This window comes from Aegilops tauschii, chromosome 2 (genome assembly GCF_002575655.3).
Source record: "Aegilops tauschii subsp. strangulata cultivar AL8/78 chromosome 2, Aet v6.0, whole genome shotgun sequence".
NCBI lineage: Eukaryota > Viridiplantae > Streptophyta > Magnoliopsida > Poales > Poaceae > Aegilops > Aegilops tauschii.
This window is the reverse complement of record NC_053036.3, coordinates 227,095,854-227,108,971: the sequence shown is the minus strand read 5'-3', so window position 1 is coordinate 227,108,971 and position 13,118 is coordinate 227,095,854.

The following is a 13,118-nucleotide window of genomic DNA, read 5'->3' as shown; positions in this document are numbered from 1 at the left end:
ACATTACTTTAATGGTACCATTGCTTCATTTTACCAGCAACATTACATAACAGCTGCTACAGAGTTGGTATTTGGGCACAGGAGAGTATGCGGACCAGGACAATTGCATTTCTAACGAAAAGAATCAACTTATCTTAATGGGAAATTTAGCAGGACATGAAAAAAAAGTGCCATTGATTCATATTACTGGAGGCATTACATTGGAAACAACATTGGTTTAACGTGTCCTTACTTTTAACAGTGTGACTGCTACATTTTACCAGTGGCATTACATAAGAGTGGCTCGGGGCAACAAACATCAGAACAGGATATCTGGGTTGGTCCCATTTTTGTTCGGTATAGCCACCTTATACTGTGTGAGGCTAGCAAATCTAGTGCTGGACTTACTCTGTTGACTTGTCCCCCAGTCCCCACTGTCTTTCCTTTTTCAACCAATAGATCGGGTTTATATTGAGTTTGTACTGTGTTTCCCTTTATTTCCCTATTAGACCAACAGACCAGTTGGATATCCAATCTCTGCTGCTTTTCGCCACCATTATTTCCTCTTTCGACCAAGTCATAGATTCAGGTAACAAATCTTCCCCCACCCCCACCCCCTTTCTTCCTTTTTTGAACCAAGTAGTACTAGATTCAAGTGCATGAACTAGTTTTACCTCTTAACAGTAAAATTTAGGTAGCTTTCGAACAGTCGATCGATCCTATCTACGAGGGGGCCTGAGAAATAGTAAAAGATACAAATGCAGTGATGTCAGGAGCTCGGGAAGTAGAGCAAGGCCGGTTTCGAAGGAAGTTATACCTGAGGGTCACCGGGATGTCGCTAGGTGGGCAGCGGGAGGCCGGATCTGCCCACAGTACGGCAGCGAGGAAGAAGGGGTTGGAGGCCCTCCCTACCCAGTGGTGCTTGGGAGAGAATGGCAAGGAACGCTGATCAGGACGCGCCGACAGTTGGTAAGAGCCGTCACCGAGGACGTCCACGTGAACGTTGCACCTTCTCACCTTCCCCGGCGGAGAGTATCCGGCTGGATTTGTGACCAGCGGTGAGCAAAGAGAGAGTGTGGCCACCGCTGTCGTGTTTAGATCTGGAGAAGATGAGTCAGTGTGCAGAGAGCAACACTAGCAAGCAAGCGCGGAGGCTCCTACCTATATAGTGGAGTACTAGTTTTCTTTGGTCTACCGGAGCCGGCTTGACCTCGTCAATGACTATCGAGAAGTCTTCATGCACGTGCCCCGGAGGCGCAGTTGTCGTCATTTTGATATGAAGCAGCGGATTATAACATATAACACGAAAAAATGCCACATGACAAGAAACCATAACCTCACTGCCCAAAGGAGACAACATGATCCCGATGGACAAACTAGGCGAGGATCAAAGCTCAAATTAAAGATAAACTCGTAGAAAAGAGGTCCATCGATAGATGTCCTAATTAACATAGCCGGCTTGACCTAGATGTCAGCCGAGTAGTCTTCGTGCATGTGCCCCAATGACCAGCACCTTGGAGGAACTCAGTTGTCGCTATTTAACCCTCGCAGTGATCCGAAACACATGACACCTAATACCGCGAGATGACAAGAAACCTTTTTTTAGATTTCTCGTGAGAACTACAGCCCTGTACAACACAACCTGCACGATATGTAGACAATAGCCAATGCAGGCGTGTCTGCTGGAGTCTGGTCACATGCATGGACGAACTGATCTTCCATGTCATGCAGGGATTGTCCAGGCACCAACGTCTGTACAACACTTCTCTAGTACTCTACTATCGCTCGTCTCTCTCTTCTATTAACTCACCCGACTTGCCGGGCCGGGGAGTGTGCCTATGGTCAGTTCTCAATTGCGGTCCCACATGTGTGTGCAAACGCAATATGACGCGCGTTCCATTCGGAAAGCGAGATGCCAGACAGACCGACCGTCTGGGGTGCGACGCGAACGCGATGGGCGTGCTGTATACTCCGTACATGTGTACCTCCGTTTTCTTGAGGCTTTGCTCCATGCCACAATCCATGGAGTACTATTTAAAAGTCGAGGGCAGGGCTTTTCCAAGGGCTCTCGGAAGCCTGTATCATGGGAGAATGGAAAGCTTTGTATCACCTGTAATTTTCTCGACGCTTGACATGACATCGAAAGCCATTTAATTGGGCGTCGAGTAGACATGACATCTAATTGGTCCCCATAGTACTGTACATGAATCCATTTATCCACTAGGCAAGCCACTACCCTGTCGTTTGCACGCCCCACACAACATTTTTACAATCGAAAAACCGCTGGCAGTTCGCTCCTACTCGTCCCCAGACGTCCTTTAACATTACGGCAGTTCACTCCTAGTCGTCCCGTCCTTTCACATTACGACAGTTCCACTAATCCTAACCCTCCTCCGAAATCCATGGCGTTCCAAATCTGCATGATCAGCCGTGAGTACAAGGTTAGAAGACCATCACCGGCGATGAGTTTGACATCATCTACACCCGTTCTTCCGCGACAGTGAAAGGATGCCTTGCTTGCTTCAGACGCATGTTCGAAAACTCAAATGATGAGTGGGTCGCTGGGCTAGATGTAGAGTACACCACAACCATGGACAAAGATAAGAATATAAAGGTGGAAGAGAAGATGAAGCCCGCCGTGATCCAGGTTTGCGTGCATGACTTATGCTTGGTCTAACACATATGCCATGCCGACGTTGAGTGCGAGGAATTTAAGAACTTCCTCAAAGGCGGCCTAGTGAAATTTGTTACTATAGACTTTACGAACGACAAAACAGTCCTGGGCCGGATAAGCCTCGTTGTAGGCAACCTCGTCGACCTCCAGAAGAATGGGATGGTGCCCTCGCGTGATCAGCCTTCAATGCTGACCCTGGCAGGAGCCATGGTTCATCCTTCGTACGGTAAACTGAAGAAACCTCCGCCCAAGTTTCATCATGCATGGAAGTGAAATGTACTAGATATAGACCACATCCACTACGCTGCAATGGATGGCTACCTTTGTTTCAATATCTACAAGGGTTGGATGAAGAGCAAGAGCCAATTGTGCGGTTCAAGCAAAGAAGTATCGCCCAAGAGGAAGAGGGACAAGGACAAAGTCGAGCATGTGGACGAGGAGTCCGAGTAAGGTGGCAGTGTCGTTGCTCATGGTGGTTCTAATGCAGTGTCTATCGGATTAGTTGCTTAGTTTAATTTCAGGTGTGCTTAGTTTTATTTGAGGTGTGTTTTGTGCTGAGCCCCCACCAGAACTATGTTATGTTCCTTCTCGTTACTTTAACTCTTTAGTATGTACATACTAGTATTTCTTACAGTTCATCTTTTAGTTGGTATAGTACTACCACTCGTTTCTTCACATTATATACATACAATATATATGGCCAACATCATATAGCCAGCAATTTAGTTATCAAAGATTTTTAGGGTGCTTAGTTTTGTCAAAGAATTTCAGGGTGCTTAATTTTATTTGAGGGGTGTGTTGTGCTGGACACCATTATTTTGACTCAAATCTCTTTTGCCATGTTATAATGACATAAATAATGATGGACCAACATGCCAGCTCTCCCTCTATCTCACTATAGTGAAATAAAGTGTGGGGCCTACTTGATCCCAACAGCGTTCTTATTTTCCTATAAAATTATTCGCTTGGTTACTCCTGACAAGCGGGGCCACACTTATCATTGTGAGAATCGGCTTATTTTTGTCATATAACATGGTCAGCGGGTTTGACGCAAAAATAACAATGTCCAATGGCATTTTTGAGCAAACATCTAACTTAACGATGGCATTTTTGAGATATCTAATTGCATATTTGAGCAGGCATCTCACAGATCGATGGCATTTTTGAGTAGTTGTAACTTTTAATGGCAAAACAGAGTAGTGATATACAACTAGTGGCATAAATAATAAGAACCAAAGAATTAAATAGGTATGCTAATTTCTTTAATAGAATTTAGCACCCCATTTAATCACGTACTTGCTTTTTTAATAGTACTATATACATAATTTGGCAACGAGCGCTCTCTATATGTGCCACCTTTTTTCTTTAATTTCATTTTGTTAGTTTTGCTCCATGGCGCAATCCAACGGTACTACTACTGTACAAAAGTATACATTTTTTAAAAGGCAAGAGGGTGGAGCAGTCTAGTTTGGTCGGTTTCAAGAGAGGCGAGGGCCTTTCTGATTAGACGGTTCATTACTGTTGGAAGGCAGGGCCTTGTGATTTGACTGCTCGTATAAATGTACCGACGACCTGAGGAGGAGCAAAGAACCGCGCGGTATACTCAAGTTTTCCACTGGAGTACTACCTCCGTCCTCGTTTATTGGTCCCCATTTTATATTGTGTCAAATTTGGACTATAGATTGAACTAACAAAATGTACATGCATGTTGCCAAAAATTATATCATTGAAAACTATGTTGAAATACGAATCCAATGATATAATTTTTGTTGACATGCATTAACTTTTTGTTAGCTAAATATTTGGCCAAAATTTGGCACGAACTACAAAGGTGACCTATAAACCAGGACGGAGGTAGTACGATGGAGGAGCACGAAACATGGCAGCCCAGTGCCATATGGCGATAAAAAATGATCCAATTTGCTAGTCATCTCATTGTTAGCATTGTTCTATTCATGCCTCGCAGAGAACGTGACACGTGCGGCGAAACAACAGAAGGAAAAGAAGAAACACAGGAGCAAAAGAAGAAGGAAGATTATCACCCACAAAAAGAAAGAAGACACACACACAAGTCTGGGGTGCTACTCTCTACTACATAAAGGGTTGCTGGCCGCGGAGTCGTAACTGCTTCTTCATCGCCTCCACGACCTCCATCTCCTTGCGCGTCTCCTCCGCCATCTTCTTCATTCTGTCCATGATGCGGGATTTCTCGACGCGAGCCTTCATCATCTGTTCCACGGCCGCATTACGTACCTTGACAGCAACCGGGTGCTTGATGCGGAGCTTCGCCAACTCCTCCTTCTGTTCCATGACGAGGGCCTGCAGCATCTTCATTGAGGAACTACTATTCTCATGCAGCTTCTTCCAGCCGGCGTTCTCCTCCTTCAGCAGGTCGAGCTCGTGGCAGAGCTTCGCCTTGTCCTCCTGAAGTTGCAGGATTTCACCGGTCACCTTCTTCTCCAAGGCAATGCTCTTCTTCAGCAGCATCACAAAGCCGGCGGTCAACTCCCCTTGCTCATTGAGCTCAGCGGGCATGTCGTCGAGGCTCTCCTTCAGCAGCTCCACCAAGCCGTGGATGAACTCCTTCAGCTTATTGAGGTGCTTATTGAGCTGACTGGGCATGCCGTCGAGGGGTAACGACTCTAGCGCCGCCGGCTCGGCATGTTCGCCTCCGCGGCTAGGGCGCTCCTAGGAGCCATCGCCTGCCCGTGAGAGATCTTTCGAGATCTCTGCGAGGCGGCCAACACTCTTTTTTTCCGCAGCCTTAGTTGCCGCTCCCTTGTTATGAGTAGTTCTCGACCTAGAGCTCTACACACCGGCCATGGTAAGGACGGACGAAGAAGAAGGACTTATGAGGAAGAAGGTAGAGTAATTTTCGGGTAGGTAGTTCCCCTTTTTATAACCAAAGTACTAGCACTAGTACGAAAACCTGCATAGTGGGAACACGTCCAGGTTTGGTACGTACTACTTGTAGGTGTGAGTAGGCTTGCACTTAATTGTAGCACTAGTACTTCGGAATGTGATGGGAACAAGGTAAAGCTTAATTGATGGTTTTGGTTTCGAGGACCGAAACGGCTCCCGATGAGTTTAGAGGAACATAAATTTCAAGTACTCCCTCCATCTCAGTTTACAAAGCTTGCATGTGTATCTAGGTCATCAATGTAACGTTTATAAAATAAATTGTTTAACATAAACATATATCATTAAAAAATAGAATATTTGAAGTTTGTAATGATATATTTTTCGTAATGTATGCCTCTTATTAAGTTGGTCAAATTAACGACCTCGGTACACGTGCAAGACTTTTAAACTGAGATAGAGGGAGTACTACACTGCTCAAATGCGGTCGCACGGGTCAATGATGCAACTGGTCGTACATGTCAGACCACGCCGATGCGTGTCCCTTCGGTGAGACGCGGGTGCGGCTGACCGTAAAATATTACATGATGTAGACTTCTGGTTGTGGCATCGGTTGATTGTCACGACTAAGCATTCTAAAACTAGTGATAAATCAATTACCATATTTTTCCAAACGACCAAGTATTTTCATAGGAATACAATACACATAGATGGAGTGATTGTCATGGTTGCAAACCGACATGGCATTGCAACTTCAATGCAGCAGACACCGACTAGGTCACTGCATCGCTGGCGGGGAAGGAGCGCAGCTCACCTCGCCTACGATGCATGCCCAGCGGCGCCGCCGCAACTGGTCCCGGGATTGGGCTTCTCCTACCACCCATTTGAGCAGTTGCACCGGCTACTCATGCCATTGCGCAGGAAAGCGTGTTCTTTCCTCCGCAGTCGACTCCGTGAATATGATCTCTGGCATTAGCCCTAGCTCGAAATCGATGCAACACTGCCAGATGCTGACATCCCTCAGTATCTCTCCCTTGAGATCGACTTGCTCCTCCGCCTTGTGTAGCGCCAGGCGCAGCTCCTTGGAACTTCTTTCCAATCGACGTGACGCTTCCTCGATCTGATTTGCCTTTGCTTCCCACCACCTGAAACGCAGCCCAGGCATGTCCTCCGGCGCCACTGATCTGTGATTCCAGAGCAATGGATCCCCTCTAAAACACATGTGGGTTTCGCTCAAAGGCGGCAGTTCTGCGGGCCGTAGTGAGAGGGCAGCCCGCGGGATCCTAGGATCTAAGGGATTATCCATGGCGGGATCCGGTGGGTGAGGCGGGGAGGCGAGCCTAGGCGCTGGGAGAGCCCTATGAGGCTAAGATAAAGATAGTACTACTCCACTCCGTCCATATTTAAATAAAAACGCCACCAATAGTAGCCATGGCAAAAATTGATCATGCTGCCTGCGTCCTGGTTTATTGGCCCCTTGTTTTTGTGCCACTTTTTATGACATGCATAAATATTATGTTACTTAAAAATATGGTCAAAAACTGGCACAAAATACGAAGAAGACCAATGGAAGTAGCAACCCATGATTTAACTACTCGCATGCACGCAGTGGAGTAGTAATGTCTCTCTTCCTCCCTCACGTCCACTCAATTTGCATGCGCTGCATTAATTGACCATCAATGAAGTGAAGGACTTTACATGCGTCAAATTATCACATGGGGTAGATCTTCGTACAAAAATGCCCCCCCCCCCCGTGTACCCGTGTGTGCGTGCGAGGGAATGAGTGCGTGTGTGGCATGCGGGCACATCTTCGTTTCGTGCATGTACCGCCAGTGTGCCTCAGAGAGGACAAGTAAATTCTTCTAGAACGAGCAGCACGTCACTGTGATCAATCCACACTAGGAGGTCACGACAACGCCTCCACATGTGCCACGTGGCTTCATGAACTGTAAGAGAGACATTGTGTAGCGTGACATTGGAATTCTAGTTTACGTGTTTCGCACATAATCGAAGTACTAGTAAGGTACACGTGCATTGCACGCATCAGATTTGGCAACCAAATTATGAATAAATACCACACTATAGCATGTAAACTTTGAGTCATATATGCCTGATGTAGACGTTCGTTTAATTCTTATAGTTCATCTTATTCAAAATCAATTAGTTTTTATAAAAAAGCAAGGGCCTCTTCGATTCGTAGGATTTCCAAAACGCGGGATTAGAGTGGAATGTTGTCATGAATCCTACAGGATTGTACGAATGTTTGATTGTGCATAGAAAAAATGCAGGATTCTTTCAAAGAGGTTCGACTGGTTGGGATGTTTCCTATGAAATCTAGTGCAAATGAATCCGATGGAAAAATTCCTATGGTTTACAATCCTACGAATCAAACAACCAAGATTGGAAAAATTCCTAAGGATTAGAATCCTCCAAAATTCCTTTGAGAATCCTTTGAATCAAAGAAGCCCTTAATCTATTTTATGATTCATGGAATTGTGCGTTGTAAAGCATAAAGTAAAAAACAAATAATGACAATTCAACTAGAAAAAAAGTTTGGGCAGTTATGATAGGGAAGATTCTAGAACAAAGGAGAAGCACTTGTGTTTTGAGGTTTGTGCATTATGCTTAAGTTTAACCATGGAGTCTGCTAGATTGTACATGTGGCGAAATCTGGTGGGGGGCTGGAAGATGGTGCGAGGGGCCATGTGGATGGAGACTATGAAGGAGTGCACAAGTGCGAGATCGATATTTAAAGAGAGGGGGCGAGAACATGCGCTGTTGCGCGCAGTCGCGGAGCCATGAAAAGGAAATGAGCTAGGGGGCCAAGCATTGATAATCCTTTACGAGGAGGGCCAATTCATCAACTTAAACCATTTTACCAGCAATTGTCTAATGATCACATTCATATTAGCCCCAATATATAGTGATGTTAGGGGGGAGGCAGGGCCCTTGCTGCCTCCTGTCTTCGCCACTGTGCGCGCGTCTGAGAGATGAAGTGGAAGGCATGGATGATGAGAGGGGGACGTTGGATATAAAATTAATGTGGGTGTATTAGCTATGTAATCCTATATAGAGAGGTTTAGATTGATCGATGTGGACGTGGGAAAGAGGGTGAGACCTCACTAGATATATAGATCGATCGGTTTGTGTGGAAAACGATGAAGGACCTAGCTATATACACACACACATAGAGGAACATCGATCGTTGCGCATGCACGTGAGAGATAAAGAATGCCCGATATGATGGAGACGGGGAGGTTTGTTTGTGCATGCATGGGAGACCGACCTGAAGAAAAAGATTGCATGTGTGCGATGGATAATGCCGACTGGTAGTGTGTGTGCATGCATGCACGAGAGAAAGTTAGTGGTACAATTATAAAGAGAAGACGACTGTGTGGGTGTAAAAGACTAGGTGAGGTCATAATCAATGTAAAATTGAATTCAAATATTTGAATAAGAGATCATGATGTTTGAACCCATGCATGCATGAATATAACTGAGATATGCGTGGTGTGGTTTGGAAACGAGCATGTTGTACTGTATACACATTGAACAAGGTCAAACTGATTTGAATTTGAGATACCGATAGCAGACATCGTTTGGCCACATTGCATCTGTGCATGGACACACTATTCTAATTGGAGATGATGGGTGGCTTTCGCATCACATATCTATATATATACCCCTATATATTATATTTTTTATATAGTGTGCGGATAACTTTAACTTTGAAAGATGGTCATTGGATGAAGCCAATCCGGTGGTGCAGAGATGGAAAATTTGAGCACTACTGGCCGTTTGATATCATCTAGATTCCACCAGATTTTCCCACATGTACAATCTAAAAGACTCCATGGTTGAACTTAAGCATAATTCACAAACCTCAAAACACAAGCACTTCTTCTTTGTTCTAGCATCTTCCGTATCAGAATTGCCCAAATGTTTTAATACATGATTTGCCATTATTTGTTTTTACTTTATGCTTTACAATGCACAATTCCATGAATCTTAAAATAGATTAGCTTTCTTATAAAACCTAGATGATTTTGAATGAAATGAACTATAAGAATTAAACGAACATCTACATCATGCATATATCACTCAAAGCTTACATGCTATAATGTGTTATTTACTCATAATTTTGTTGCCAAATCTCATGCGTGCAATGCACATGTACCTTACTAGTCTAAATGGTGTTTGTGTGTGTGTGTTGTGCATGCTAAACATGAAGGAGCCTAAACTACGAACGGCAGGAGGAAATCTCGGTTTGGGGCAACTGATTTCATTGATTGGAGTAGTTGCTATAAATAGCCTTACAAACAGCTTATGTCTTGCACAAGAAAAATAGCAAGATCAGGCCGAGATCTCTTAGAGATATCAACAATATCTAAACAATAATTAGGCTATCTGTTAACACCCCGCCGCAGTCGATACGTTGGCGCTAGGCAAAAGGCATAGACTGGACCAGAATGACTGAAATGACGCCGTAGGGAGTCCTTTGGTCATGATATCAGCTAGCTGCTGAGTAGTAGGCACATGAACGACCCGAAGTTCGCCAAGAGCCACCTTCTCGCGCACAAAGTGAATGTCTAACTCAATGTGCTTCGTTCATCGATGATGAACTGGACTGGTAGACATGTACACCGCTGAGATATTATTACAAAAGACCACCGTGGCTTTGGAGGGAGGTGAACCGAGCTCATCGAGGAGTTGCCTTAGACATACACAACCAGCAACGGTGTTGGCAATAGCACGATACTCAGCCTCGGCGCTCGAGCGCGAGACAGTGGGTTGGCGCTTGGAAGACCAGCTCATGAGAGCACCGACAAGATAAACACAGTAGCCGGAGGTAGAGCGCCGTGTGTCCAGGCAGCCTGCCCAGTCCGCATCCGAGTAAGCGACGATGTCAAGTGGAGAGGAGTTGTGGAGCAGTAGACCAGAGCTCGTGGTGCCGCGGACGTATCAGAGAATATGTTTGATGATGGCGAGATGACCGTCATGCGGATCGTGCATGCGTAAGCAGACTTGCTGCACGACATATGCATGATCAGGACGCGTCATGGTAAACTACTAAAGGGCACCGGCGAAGCTTCGATACTCGGAGGGATCAACAACCGGGTCACCAGCGTCGGCGGCAACCTTGGGAAGGGTGTCGACAGGCGTGGTGGCGGTCTTACACTGCAACATGCCAGCGCGCTGGAGGATCTCCTCGGCATACTGCTCCTGACTGAGGAAGAAGCCACAAGACGTATGATACACACGGATCCCGAGGAAGATGTGCAAGGGCCCCAAGTCCTTCATTGCAAACTCGACCTTGAGTTTGCCAATGAGATCGTGGAGCAGTGTCTAGGAGGAAGCCGTCAAGACGATGTCGTCAACATATAGCAGGAGATACGCCACGTCAGTGCCCCGCCGTAGTATGAAGTGTGAAGCGTCAGAATGAGAGGCGGTGAAGCCAATGGTGATGGCAAAGGTGGCGAAGCGCTGAAACCACGCGCGTGGCGCTTGCTTCAAGCCATAGAGAGACTTGATGAGCTTGCAGACGTGATCCTTGCGATGAGCATCGACAAAACCGGCCGGCTGGTAGCAGTAGACCTGTTCGTCGAGGATGCTGTTGAGGAAGGCATTCTTCACATCCAACTGGTGCACAAGCCAGTTACGGGAGGACGCGAAGGTGAGCACAGGGCGAATCGTTGCCGTTTTGACGACCGGCGAAAAAGTTTCGCCATAGTCGACACCAGGACGGTGGGCTAAACCACGCACGACCCAGCGAGCCTTGTACCACTCGAGGGAGCCGTCCTCGCGTGTCTTGTGCCGGAAGACCCATTTGTCGGTGACGACGTTGGTGTGGCGAGGCCGAGGGACCAACGTCTAGGTGGTGTTCGACGAGAGGGCGTCGAATTCCTCCTGCATCGCCTGGCGCCAGTTGGGGTCGCGGAGAACCTCCCGGACGGAGGATGGCAGGGGTGACACCGTCGTGGTGGCAACATGTCCGTAGCGAGGGTTCGGCTTGAAGACGCCATGCCGAGCGCGAGTGACCATGTGGTGGCGTGACAGCGACGAAGCAGGCGCCGAGCTAGAAGGCACGGCGTCGGGCGTCAGGGACGCGGAGCCATGGGCAGCGCGGACGTCCGGCGTCAGGGACGCATAACCACGTGCCGAGGAAGCCGAGCCGCGGGTCGAAGAATCCGAGCCGCGGGCTGAGCCGGCGTCGGGCATCAGAGACGCGGAGCCGCAAGCTGAGGGGGCTGAGCCGCGGGCCATGGATGGTGAAGAGGAGCGGCCCGAGGACGATCCGCGCGGGGACGGGCTGCATGGCCCGTCACTGTGGCATGCAGGGGGCGCCACATGATCGATGTAAGCCGGAGGAGGATCGTCGTGGCTTTCGCGTGACGGAGATGCCGGGGCTCTGCTGAAGTCCATGGAGCTGAAAGGAAACACCTTTTCCACAAAGGTAACATGCCGTGAGAAAATAATGCGCTGAGTCAGTGGATCATAGCAGCGATACCCTTTGCATCCGTCCGGATAGCCGAGAAAAATGCAAGGAGTGGAACGGGGTGCGAGTTTGTGAGGTGCGGTGTGATAATCCCCAAGTGTAGGGAATCACCGTAGCAATTCCCAATGGTGGAAGTGATAAGTATGGAGTGTCGAACCGACAAGGAGCTAAAGGTATGATCAATATTCTCTCAAGTCCTATCTGCCACTGATACGACTCTACGTACACTGAACGTTTGCTTCCAGCTAGAAACGAGAAATAAAACTATGTTGTGGGTATGAAGAGGATAACTTTGCATGATATCGGAGAGCTAAAACATAAAAGTAGGTGCTGTTATCATAAAGTTAGAATATATTACTAAATATTATAAATAGCGAGTGTGGAATAATGATGGGTCGGTGTGCGGAATTATCCTAGGCAATCGTTAACAAGACTGGTAGTCGCCATTGCAATTTCAAATGAGGGAGAGGCATAAGCTAACATACTTTCTCTTCTTGGATCATATGCACTTATAATTGGAACTCTAGCAAGCATCCGCAACTACTAAAGATCATTAAGGTAAAACCCAACCATAGCATTAACATATCAAGTCCCCTTTATCCCATACGCAACAACCCCCTTACTCGGGTTTATGCTTCTGTCACTCAAGCGACCCACTATAAGCGAATCATGAACGTATTGCAACACCCTACAGCGGGAATCCCTCACGCTTGCACGACACAGAGGGCACAATAGGACAGGACCAAAATAAAAGATACAACTCGTACCAATCTAGATCATCAATCAAACCAAGGACAAAAGATATCTACTCAAAACATCATAAGATGGCAACACATCATTGGATCATAATATGTGGCATAAAGCACCATGTTCAACTAGGGATTACAGCGGGGTGCGGGAGAGTGGACCGCGTAAAAGAGATGAGGATGGTGATGATGATGGTGATGTTGATGAAGACGATCACCGCGGCGATGATTCCCCTCCTGATGGCACTCCGGTGCCACCAAGAGAGAGGAGGAGAGGTTCTCCCCCTTGTGCTTCCTCCTCCATGCCCCCCTAGATGGGGAGAGGTTCTCCCTCTGGTCCTTGGCCTTCATGGCGATGATGGCC